The 12,583-nt window shown below is 30.7% G+C and overlaps 10 non-coding genes across 10 annotated transcripts; all 10 read right to left on the reverse strand.

Moving 5' to 3' along the window:
• Nucleotides 1-1,523: 1,523 nt before the first annotated feature.
• TRNAV-UAC lies at nt 1,524-1,596 on the reverse strand. The gene has a single exon. It is a non-coding gene; the product is annotated as a tRNA-Val (tRNA).
• A 451-nt stretch (nt 1,597-2,047) lies between these two features.
• TRNAV-UAC lies at nt 2,048-2,119 on the reverse strand. Its single transcript has one exon. It is a non-coding gene; the product is annotated as a tRNA-Val (tRNA).
• Nucleotides 2,120-2,694: 575 nt separating this feature from the next.
• On the reverse strand, nt 2,695-2,767 carry TRNAV-UAC. Its single transcript has one exon. It is a non-coding gene; the product is annotated as a tRNA-Val (tRNA).
• A 438-nt stretch (nt 2,768-3,205) lies between these two features.
• TRNAV-UAC lies at nt 3,206-3,278 on the reverse strand. The gene has a single exon. It is a non-coding gene; the product is annotated as a tRNA-Val (tRNA).
• A 438-nt stretch (nt 3,279-3,716) lies between these two features.
• TRNAV-UAC lies at nt 3,717-3,789 on the reverse strand. Its single transcript has one exon. It is a non-coding gene; the product is annotated as a tRNA-Val (tRNA).
• A 453-nt stretch (nt 3,790-4,242) lies between these two features.
• Nucleotides 4,243-4,315, reverse strand: TRNAV-UAC. The gene has a single exon. It is a non-coding gene; the product is annotated as a tRNA-Val (tRNA).
• Nucleotides 4,316-10,373: 6,058 nt separating this feature from the next.
• Nucleotides 10,374-10,446, reverse strand: TRNAV-UAC. The gene has a single exon. It is a non-coding gene; the product is annotated as a tRNA-Val (tRNA).
• A 453-nt stretch (nt 10,447-10,899) lies between these two features.
• TRNAV-UAC lies at nt 10,900-10,972 on the reverse strand. Its single transcript has one exon. It is a non-coding gene; the product is annotated as a tRNA-Val (tRNA).
• A 661-nt stretch (nt 10,973-11,633) lies between these two features.
• Nucleotides 11,634-11,706, reverse strand: TRNAV-UAC. The gene has a single exon. It is a non-coding gene; the product is annotated as a tRNA-Val (tRNA).
• Nucleotides 11,707-12,144: 438 nt separating this feature from the next.
• Nucleotides 12,145-12,217, reverse strand: TRNAV-UAC. The gene has a single exon. It is a non-coding gene; the product is annotated as a tRNA-Val (tRNA).
• Nucleotides 12,218-12,583: the final 366 nt, after the last annotated feature.

Below are 12,583 nucleotides of genomic sequence, written 5' to 3' on the forward strand. Positions count from 1 at the left end.
GTTCTTCAACTGCTAATCTAGATCTATTTACGCACTTATATTTGATCCATGTGGAACCGAAAAAATAAGCGAGCATTTATTTAACAATTATATCTTAGATTATGCATATTTTCATGAGGATTTTGCATGGCACATAAATAATAACGTGTTGTGTATATTAGATATGTTATATAATTTAATGTGTGTATGTGAAATTTAATATAATGTGAAACCAATTTATATAATGTGTGTATATATGTTATAAACACTCAATAATTATCGTCATTACAAGTTCTGTAGTGATTAGATGATGACATTTAATCTATCTACAAGATATATGTTGATGCCCGGGATTGAACTGGGGACCTTTAGTGAGTAAGACGAACGTGATAACCACTACACCACATCAACTTATTAAATCAATACACCCTTGGAATTTTTAATATTTCATTTTCAACACTAAGTCAGAAAATGAAGTTGTAGAGGTTATCCATTGAAATAGGCGAGTGTATTTCAATAATCGTGAAGTCAACTACAGAGAGGCATAACCTAGATCTATTCACGCATTGATATTTGATCCATGTGGAACCGAAGAAATAAGCGAGCATTTATTTAACAATTATATCTTAGATTATGCATATTTTCATGAGGATTTTGCATGACACATAAATAATAACGTGTTGTGTATATTAGATATGTTATATAATTTAATGTGTGTATGTGAAAATTAATATAATGTGAAACCAATTTATATAATGTGTGTATATATGTTATAAACACTCCATAATGTGCCAAAAATTCATCATCATTATTAAGTTCTGTAGTGTGATTAGATGATGACATTTAATCTATCTACAAGATATATGTTGATGCCCAGGATTGAACTTAATCTATCTACAAGATATATGTTGATGCCCAGGATTGAACTGGGTCTATCTACAAGATATATGTTGATGCCCAGGATTGAACTGGGGACCTTTACAAGATATATGTTGATGCCCAGGATTGAACTGGGGACCTTTAGTGTGTAAGTGTTGATGCCCAGGATTGAACTGGGGACCTTTAGTGTGTAAGTTGAACGTGATAACCACTACAGCACATCAACTTATTAAATCAACCAACCCTTGGAATTTTTAATATTTAATTTTCAACACCATGTCAGAAAATGAAGTTGTAGAGGTTATCCATTGAAATAGGCGAGTGTATTTCAATAATCGTGAAGTTAACTACAGAGAGGCATAACCTAGATCTATTCACGCACTGATATTTGATCCATGTGGAACCGAAGAAATAAGCGAGCATTTATTTAACAATTATATCTTAGATTATGCATATTTTCATGAGGATTTTGCATGACACATAAATAATAACGTGTTGTGTATATTAGATATGTTATATAATTTATTGTGTGTATGTGAAATTTAATATAATGTGAAACCAATTTATATAATGTGTGTATATATGTTATAAACACTCAATAATTATCATTATTAATAAGTTCTGTAGTGATTAGATGATGACATTTAATCTATCTACAAGATATATGTTGATGCCCGGGATTGAACTGGGGACCTTTAGTGTGTAAGACTAACGTGATAATCACTACACCACATCAACTTATTAAATCTACCAACCCTTGGGATCTTTAACATTTCATTTTCAACACCGAGTCAGAAAATGAAATTGTAGAGGTTATCCATGGAAATAGGCGAGTATATTTCAATAATCGTGAAGTCAACTACAGAGAGACATAACCTAGATCTATTCACGCACTGATATTTGATCCATGTGGAACCGAAGAAATAAGCGAGCATTTATTTAACAATTATATCTTAGATTATGCATATTTTCATGAGAATTTTGCATGACACATAAATAATACCGTGTTGAGTATATTAGACATGTTATATAATTTAATGTCTGTATGTGAAATTTAATATAATGTGAAACCAATTTATATAATGTGTGTATATATGTTATAAACAGTCAATAATTTGCCAAAAATTCATCATCATTATTAAGTTCTGTAGTGATTAGATGATGACATTTAATCTATCTACGAGATATATGTTGATGCCAGGATTGAACTGGGGACCTTTAGTGTGTAAGACTAACGTGATAACCACTACACCACATCAACTTATTAAATCAACCAACCCTTGGAATCTTTAATATTTCATTTTCAACACCAAGTCAGAAAATGAAGTTGTAGAGGTTATCCATGCAAAATAGGCGAGTATATTTGAATAATCGTGAAGTCAACTACAGAGAGGCGTAACCCAGATCTATTCACCCTCACCAAAAAAAAACATAGATCTATTCACGCACTGATATTTGATCCATGTGGAACCGAAGAAATAAGCGAGCATTTATTTAACAATTATATCTTAGATTATGCATATTTTCATGAGGATTTTGCATGACACATAAATAATAACGTGTTGAGTATATTAGACATGTTATATAATTTAATGTGTGTATGTGAAATTTAATATAATGTGAAACCAATTTATATAATGTGTGTATATAAGTTATAAACAGTCAATTATTTGCATATAATGTGTGTATATAAGTTATAAACAGTCAATTATTTGCGAAAATTCATCATCATTAATAAGTTCTGTAGTAATTATTTGCGAAAATTCATCATCATTAATAAGTTCTGTAGTGATTAGATGGTGACATTTAATGGTGACATTTAATATACAAGATATATGTTGATGCCCAGGATTGAACTGGGGACCTTTAGTGTGTAAGACTAACGTGATAACCACTACACCACATCAACATATTAAATCAACCAACCCTTGGAATCTTTAATATTTCATTTTCAACACCAAGTCAGAAAATGAAGTTGTAGAGGTTATCCATTGAAATAGGCGAGTGTATTTCAATAATCGTGAAGTCAACTACAGAGAGGCATAACCTAGATCTATTCACGCATTGATATTTGATCCATGTGGAACCGAAGAAATAAGCGAGCATTTATTTAACAATTATATATTAGATTATGCATATTTTCATGAGGATTTTGCATGACACATAAATAATAACGTGTTGTGTATATTACATATGTTATATAATTTAATGTGTGTATGTGAAATTTAATATAATGTGAAACCAATTTATATAATGTGTGTATATATGTTATAAACACTCAATAATTATCATAATTAATAAGTTCTGTAGTGATTAGATGATGACATTAATCTATCTACGAGATATATGTTGATGCCCAAGATTGAACTAGGGACCTTTAGTGTGTAAGACTAACATGATAACCACTACACCACATCAACTTATTATGTCAACCAACCCTTGGAATCTTTAATATTTCATTTTCAACACCAAGTCAGAAAATGAAGTTGTAGAGGTTATCCATTGAAATAGGCGAGTGTATTTCAATAATCGTGAAGTCAACTACAGAGAGGCATAACCTAGATCTATTCACGCATTGATATTTGATCCATGTGGAACCGAAGAAATAAGCGAGCATTTATTTAACAATTATATCTTAGATTATGCATATTTTCATGAGGATTTTGCATGACATATAAATAATAACGTGTTGTGTATATTACATATGTTATATAATTTAATGTGTGTATGTGAAATTTAATATAATGTGAAACCAATTTATATAATGTGTGTATATATGTTATAAACACTCAATAATTATCATAATTAATAAGTTCTGTAGTGATTAGATGATGACATTAATCTATCTACGAGATATATGTTGATGCCCAAGATTGAACTAGGGACCTTTAGTGTGTAAGACTAACATGATAACCACTACACCACATCAACTTATTATGTCAACCAACCCTTGGAATCTTTAATATTTCATTTTCAACACCAAGTCAGAAAATGAAGTTGTAGAGGTTATCCATTGAAATAGGCGAGTGTATTTCAATAATCGTGAAGTCAACTACAGAGAGGCATAACCTAGATCTATTCACGCATTGATATTTGATCCATGTGGAACCGAAGAAATAAGCGAGCATTTATTTAACAATTATATCTTAGATTATGCATATTTTCATGAGGATTTTGCATGACACATAAATAATAACGTGTTGTGTATATTACATATGTTATATAATTTAATGTGTGTATGTGAAATTTAATATAATGTGAAACCAATTTATATAATGTGTGTATATATGTTACAAACAGTCAATAATTTGCCAAAAATTCATAATCATTATTAAGTTCTGTAGTGTGATTAGATGATGACATTTAATCTATCTACGAGATATATGTTGATGCCCAGGATTGAACTGGGGACCTTTAGTGTGTAAGACGAACGTGATAACCACTACACCACATCAACTTATTACATCAACCAACCCTTGGAATCTTTAATATTTCATTTTCAACACCAAGTCAGAAAATGAAGTTGTAGAGGTTATCCATGGAAATAGGCGAGTGTATTTCAATAATCGTGAAGTCAACTACAGAGAGGCATTTGATGATCTTAAACATATCATTCCGGATGACATCACCACATATATCCAGAAATTTGTGTTCTTCAACTGCTAATCTAGATCTATTTACGCACTTATATTTGATCCATGTGGAACCGAAAAAATAAGCGAGCATTTATTTAACAATTTTATCTTAGATTATGCATATTTTCATGAGGATTTTGCATGACACATAAATAATAACGTGTTGTGTATATTAGATATGTTATATAATTTAATGTGTGTATGTGAAATTGAAGATAATGTGAAACCAATTTATATAATGTGTGTATATATGTTATAAACAGTCAATAATTTGCCAAAAATTCATCATCATTATTAAGTTCTGTAGTGATTAGATGATGACATTTAATCTATCTACGAGATATATGTTGATGCCCAGGATTGAACTGGGGACCTTGAGTGTGTAAGACGAATGTGATAACCACTACACCACATCAACTTATTACATCAACCAACCCTTGGAATCTTTAATATTTCATTTTCAACACCAAGTCAGAAAATGAAGTTGTAGAGGTTATCCATGGAAATAGGCGAGTGTATTTCAATAATCGTGAAGTCAACTACAGAGAGGCATTTGATGATCTTAAACATATCATTCCGGATGACATCACCACATATATCCAGAAATTTGTGTTCTTCAACTGCTAATCTAGATCTATTTACGCACTTATATTTGATCCATGTGGAACCGAAAAAATAAGCGAGCATTTATTTAACAATTTTATCTTAGATTATGCATATTTTCATGAGGATTTTGCATGACACATAAATAATAACGTGTTGTGTATATTAGATATGTTATATAATTTAATGTGTGTATGTGAAATTGAAGATAATGTGAAACCAATTTATATAATGTGTGTATATATGTTATAAACAGTCAATAATTTGCCAAAAATTCATCATCATTATTAAGTTCTGTAGTGATTAGATGATGACATTTAATCTATCTACGAGATATATGTTGATGCCCAGGATTGAACTGGGGACCTTGAGTGTGTAAGACGAATGTGATAACCACTACACCACATCAACTTATTACATCAACCAACCCTTGGAATCTTTAATATTTCATTTTCAACACCAAGTCAGAAAATGAAGTTGTAGAGGTTATCCATGGAAATAGGCGAGTGTATTTCAATAATCGTGAAGTCAACTACAGAGAGGCATTTGATGATCTTAAACATATCATTCCGGATGACATCACCACATATATCCAGAAATTTGTGTTCTTCAACTGCTAATCTAGATCTATTTACGCACTTATATTTGATCCATGTGGAACCGAAAAAATAAGCGAGCATTTATTTAACAATTTTATCTTAGATTATGCATATTTTCATGAGGATTTTGCATGACACATAAATAATAACGTGTTGTGTATATTAGATATGTTATATAATTTAATGTGTGTATGTGAAATTGAAGATAATGTGAAACCAATTTATATAATGTGTGTATATATGTTATAAACAGTCAATAATTTGCCAAAAATTCATCATCATTATTAAGTTCTGTAGTGATTAGATGATGACATTTAATCTATCTACGAGATATATGTTGATGCCCAGGATTGAACTGGGGACCTTGAGTGTGTAAGACGAATGTGATAACCACTACACCACATCAACTTATTACATCAACCAACCCTTGGAATCTTTAATATTTCATTTTCAACACCAAGTCAGAAAATGAAGTTGTAGAGGTTATCCATGGAAATAGGCGAGTGTATTTCAATAATCGTGAAGTCAACTACAGAGAGGCATTTGATGATCTTAAACATATCATTCCGGATGACATCACCACATATATCCAGAAATTTGTGTTCTTCAACTGCTAATCTAGATCTATTTACGCACTTATATTTGATCCATGTGGAACCGAAAAAATAAGCGAGCATTTATTTAACAATTTTATCTTAGATTATGCATATTTTCATGAGGATTTTGCATGACACATAAATAATAACGTGTTGTGTATATTAGATATGTTATATAATTTAATGTGTGTATGTGAAATTGAAGATAATGTGAAACCAATTTATATAATGTGTGTATATATGTTATAAACAGTCAATAATTTGCCAAAAATTCATCATCATTATTAAGTTCTGTAGTGATTAGATGATGACATTTAATCTATCTACGAGATATATGTTGATGCCCAGGATTGAACTGGGGACCTTGAGTGTGTAAGACGAATGTGATAACCACTACACCACATCAACTTATTACATCAACCAACCCTTGGAATCTTTAATATTTCATTTTCAACACCAAGTCAGAAAATGAAGTTGTAGAGGTTATCCATGGAAATAGGCGAGTGTATTTCAATAATCGTGAAGTCAACTACAGAGAGGCATTTGATGATCTTAAACATATCATTCCGGATGACATCACCACATATATCCAGAAATTTGTGTTCTTCAACTGCTAATCTAGATCTATTTACGCACTTATATTTGATCCATGTGGAACCGAAAAAATAAGCGAGCATTTATTTAACAATTTTATCTTAGATTATGCATATTTTCATGAGGATTTTGCATGACACATAAATAATAACGTGTTGTGTATATTAGATATGTTATATAATTTAATGTGTGTATGTGAAATTGAAGATAATGTGAAACCAATTTATATAATGTGTGTATATATGTTATAAACAGTCAATAATTTGCCAAAAATTCATCATCATTATTAAGTTCTGTAGTGATTAGATGATGACATTTAATCTATCTACGAGATATATGTTGATGCCCAGGATTGAACTGGGGACCTTGAGTGTGTAAGACGAATGTGATAACCACTACACCACATCAACTTATTACATCAACCAACCCTTGGAATCTTTAATATTTCATTTTCAACACCAAGTCAGAAAATGAAGTTGTAGAGGTTATCCATGGAAATAGGCGAGTGTATTTCAATAATCGTGAAGTCAACTACAGAGAGGCATTTGATGATCTTAAACATATCATTCCGGATGACATCACCACATATATCCAGAAATTTGTGTTCTTCAACTGCTAATCTAGATCTATTTACGCACTTATATTTGATCCATGTGGAACCGAAAAAATAAGCGAGCATTTATTTAACAATTTTATCTTAGATTATGCATATTTTCATGAGGATTTTGCATGACACATAAATAATAACGTGTTGTGTATATTAGATATGTTATATAATTTAATGTGTGTATGTGAAATTGAAGATAATGTGAAACCAATTTATATAATGTGTGTATATATGTTATAAACAGTCAATAATTTGCCAAAAATTCATCATCATTATTAAGTTCTGTAGTGATTAGATGATGACATTTAATCTATCTACGAGATATATGTTGATGCCCAGGATTGAACTGGGGACCTTGAGTGTGTAAGACGAATGTGATAACCACTACACCACATCAACTTATTACATCAACCAACCCTTGGAATCTTTAATATTTCATTTTCAACACCAAATCAGAAAATGAAGTTGTAGAGGTTATCCATGGAAATAGGCGAGTGTATTTCAATAATCGTGAAGTCAACTACAGAGAGGCATAACCTAGATCTATTCACGCATTGATATTTGATCCATGTAGAACCGAAGAAATAAGCGAGCATTTATTTAACAATTATATCTTAGATTATGCATATTTTCATGAGGATTTTGCATGACACATAAATAATAACGTGTTGTGTATATTAGATATGTTATATAATTTAATGTGTGTATGTGAAATTTAATATAATGTGAAACCAATTTATATAATGTGTGTATATATGTTATAAACACTCAATAATTATCGTCATTACAAGTCCTGTAGTGATTAGATGATGACATTTAATCTATCTACAAGATATATGTTGATGCCCGGGATTGAACTGGGGACCTTTAGTGAGTAAGACGAACGTGATAACCACTACACCACATCAACTTATTAAATCAATACACCCTTGGAATTTTTAATATTTCATTTTCAACACTAAGTCAGAAAATGAAGTTGTAGAGGTTATCCATTGAAATAGGCGAGTGTATTTCAATAATCGTGAAGTCAACTACAGAGAGGCATAACCTAGATCTATTCACGCACTGATATTTGATCCATATGGAACCGAAGAAATAAGCGAGCATTTATTTAACAATTATATCTTAGATTATGCATATTTTCATGAGGATTTTGCATGACACATAAATAATAACGTGTTGTGTATATTAGATATGTTATATAATTTAATGTGTGTATGTGAAATTTAATATAATGTGAAACCAATTTATATAATGTGTGTATATATGTTATAAACACTCAATAATTATCGTCATTAATAGTCCTGTAGTGATTAGATGATGACATTTAATCTATCTACAAGATATATGTTGATGCCCGGGATTGAACTGGGGACCTTTAGTGAGTAAGACGAACGTGATAACCACTACACCACATCAACTTATTAAATCAATACACCCTTGGAATTTTTAATATTTCATTTTCAACACTAAGTCAGAAAATGAAGTTGTAGAGGTTATCCATTGAAATAGGCGAGTGTATTTCAATAATCGTGAAGTCAACTACAGAGAGGCATAACCTAGATCTATTCACGCATTGATATTTGATCCATGTGGAACCGAAGAAATAAGCGAGCATTTATTTAACAATTATATCTTAGATTATGCATATTTTCATGAGGATTTTGCATGACACATAAATAATAACGTGTTGTGTATATTAGATATGTTATATAATTTAATGTGTGTATGTGAAATTTAATATAATGTGAAACCAATTTATATAATGTGTGTATATATGTTATAAACACTCAATAATTATCGTCATTACAAGTCCTGTAGTGATTAGATGATGACATTTAATCTATCTACAAGATATATGTTGATGCCCGGGATTGAACTGGGGACCTTTAGTGAGTAAGACGAACGTGATAACCACTACACCACATCAACTTATTAAATCAATACACCCTTGGAATTTTTAATATTTCATTTTCAACACTAAGTCAGAAAATGAAGTTGTAGAGGTTATCCATTGAAATAGGCGAGTGTATTTCAATAATCGTGAAGTCAACTACAGAGAGGCATAACCTAGATCTATTCACGCATTGATATTTGATCCATGTGGAACCGAAGAAATAAGCGAGCATTTATTTAACAATTATATCTTAGATTATGCATATTTTCATGAGGATTTTGCATGACACATAAATAATAACGTGTTGTGTATATTAGATATGTTATATAATTTAATGTGTGTATGTGAAATTTAATATAATGTGAAACCAATTTATATAATGTGTGTATATATGTTATAAACACTCAATAATTATCGTCATTACAAGTCCTGTAGTGATTAGATGATGACATTTAATCTATCTACAAGATATATGTTGATGCCCGGGATTGAACTGGGGACCTTTAGTGAGTAAGACGAACGTGATAACCACTACACCACATCAACTTATTAAATCAATACACCCTTGGAATTTTTAATATTTCATTTTCAACACTAAGTCAGAAAATGAAGTTGTAGAGGTTATCCATTGAAATAGGCGAGTGTATTTCAATAATCGTGAAGTCAACTACAGAGAGGCATAACCTAGATCTATTCACGCATTGATATTTGATCCATGTGGAACCGAAGAAATAAGCGAGCATTTATTTAACAATTATATCTTAGATTATGCATACTTTCATGAGGATTTTGCATGACACATAAATAATAACGTGTTGTGTATATTACATATGTTATATAATTTAATGTGTGTATGTGAAATTTAATATAATGTGAAACCAATTTATATAATGTGTGTATATATGTTATAAACACTCAATAATTATCATAATTAATAAGTTCTGTAGTGATTAGATGATGACATTAATCTATCTACGAGATATATGTTGATGCCCAAGATTGAACTAGGGACCTTTAGTGTGTAAGACTAACATGATAACCACTACACCACATCAACTTATTATGTCAACCAACCCTTGGAATCTTTAATATTTCATTTTCAACACCAAGTCAGAAAATGAAGTTGTAGAGGTTATCCATTGAAATAGGCGAGTGTATTTCAATAATCGTGAAGTCAACTACAGAGAGGCATAACCTAGATCTATTCACGCATTGATATTTGATCCATGTGGAACCGAAGAAATAAGCGAGCATTTATTTAACAATTATATCTTAGATTATGCATATTTTCATGAGGATTTTGCATGACACATAAATAATAACGTGTTGTGTATATTACATATGTTATATAATTTAATGTGTCTATGTGAAATTTAATATAATGTGAAACCAATTTATATAATGTGTGTATATATGTTATAAACAGTCAATAATTTGCCAAAAATTCATCATCATTATGAAGTTCTGTAGTGTGATTAGATGATGACATTTAATCTATCTACGAGATATATGTTGATGCCCAGGATTGAACTGGGGACCTTTAGTGTGTAAGACGAATGTGATAACCACTACACCACATCAACTTATTAAATCAACCAACCCTTGGAATTTTTAATATTTAATTTTCAACACCATGTCAGAAAATGAAGTTATAGAGGTTATCCATGGAAATAGGCGAGTGTATTTCAATAATCGTGAAGTCAACTACAGAGAGGCATAACCTAGATCTATTCACGCATTGATATTTGACAGAGAGGCATAACCTAGATCTATTCACGCATTGATATTTGATCCATGTGGATAACCTAGATCTATTCACGCATTGATATTTGATCCATGTGGAACCGATAGATCTATTCACGCATTGATATTTGATCCATGTGGAACCGAAAGATCTATTCACGCATTGATATTTGATCCATGTGGAACCGAAGAATCTATTCACGCATTGATATTTGATCCATGTGGAACCGAAGAGATAAGCGAGCATTTATTTAACAATTATATCTTAGATTATGCATATTTTCATGAGGATTTTGCATGACACATAAATAATAACGTGTTGTGTATATTACATATGTTATATAATTTAATGTGTGTATGTGAAATTTAATATAATTTGAAACCAATTTATATAATGTGTGAATATATGTTATAAATAGTCAATAATTTGCCAAAAATTCATCATCATTATTAAGTTCTGTAGTGATTAGATGATGACATTTAATCTATCTACGAGATATATGTTGATGCCCAGGATTGAACTGGGGACCTTTAGTGTGTAAGACTAACGTGATAACCACTACACCACATCAACTTATTAAATAAATCAACCCTTGGAATCTTTAATATTTCATTTTCAACACCAAGTCAGAAAATGAAGTTGTAGAGGTTATCCATTGAAATAGGCGAGTGTATTTCAATAATCGTGAAGTCAACTACAGAGAGGCATAACCTAGATCTATTCACGCATTGATATTTGATCCATGTGGAACCGAAGAAATAAGCGAGCATTTATTTAACAATTATATCTTAGATTATGCATATTTTCATGAGGATTTTGCATGACACATAAATAATAACGTGTTGTGTATATTACATATGTTATATAATTTAATGTGTGTATGTGAAATTTAATATAATGTGAAACCAATTTATATAATGTGTGTATATATGTTATAAACACTCAATAATTATCATAATTAATAAGTTCTGTAGTGATTAGATGATGACATTAATCTATCTACGAGATATATGTTGATGCCCAAGATTGAACTAGGGACCTTTAGTGTGTAAGACTAACATGATAACCACTACACCACATCAACTTATTAAATCAACCAACCCTTGGAATCTTTAATATTTCATTTTCAACACCAAGTCAGAAAATGAAGTTGTAGAGGTGTAACCCCTCGTCTTTCCGATAAGTCTAAGGGTCGGAAAATATATCTTTAGGCTATGACATTCATAAGATGATCTCCCGATATGTCAAGGGAAATGTGGAACCGAAGAAATAAGCGAGCATTTATTTAACAATTATATCTTAGATTATGCATATTTTCATGAGGATTTTGCATGACACATAAATAATAACGTGTTGTGTATATTAGATATGTTATATAATTTAATGTGTGTATGTGAAATTTAATATAATGTGAAACCAATTTATATAATGTGTGTATATATGTTATAAA

The sequence above is a fragment of the Ipomoea triloba genome, chromosome 9 (assembly GCF_003576645.1).
Source record: "Ipomoea triloba cultivar NCNSP0323 chromosome 9, ASM357664v1".
Classification (NCBI taxonomy): Eukaryota; Viridiplantae; Streptophyta; class Magnoliopsida; order Solanales; family Convolvulaceae; genus Ipomoea; species Ipomoea triloba.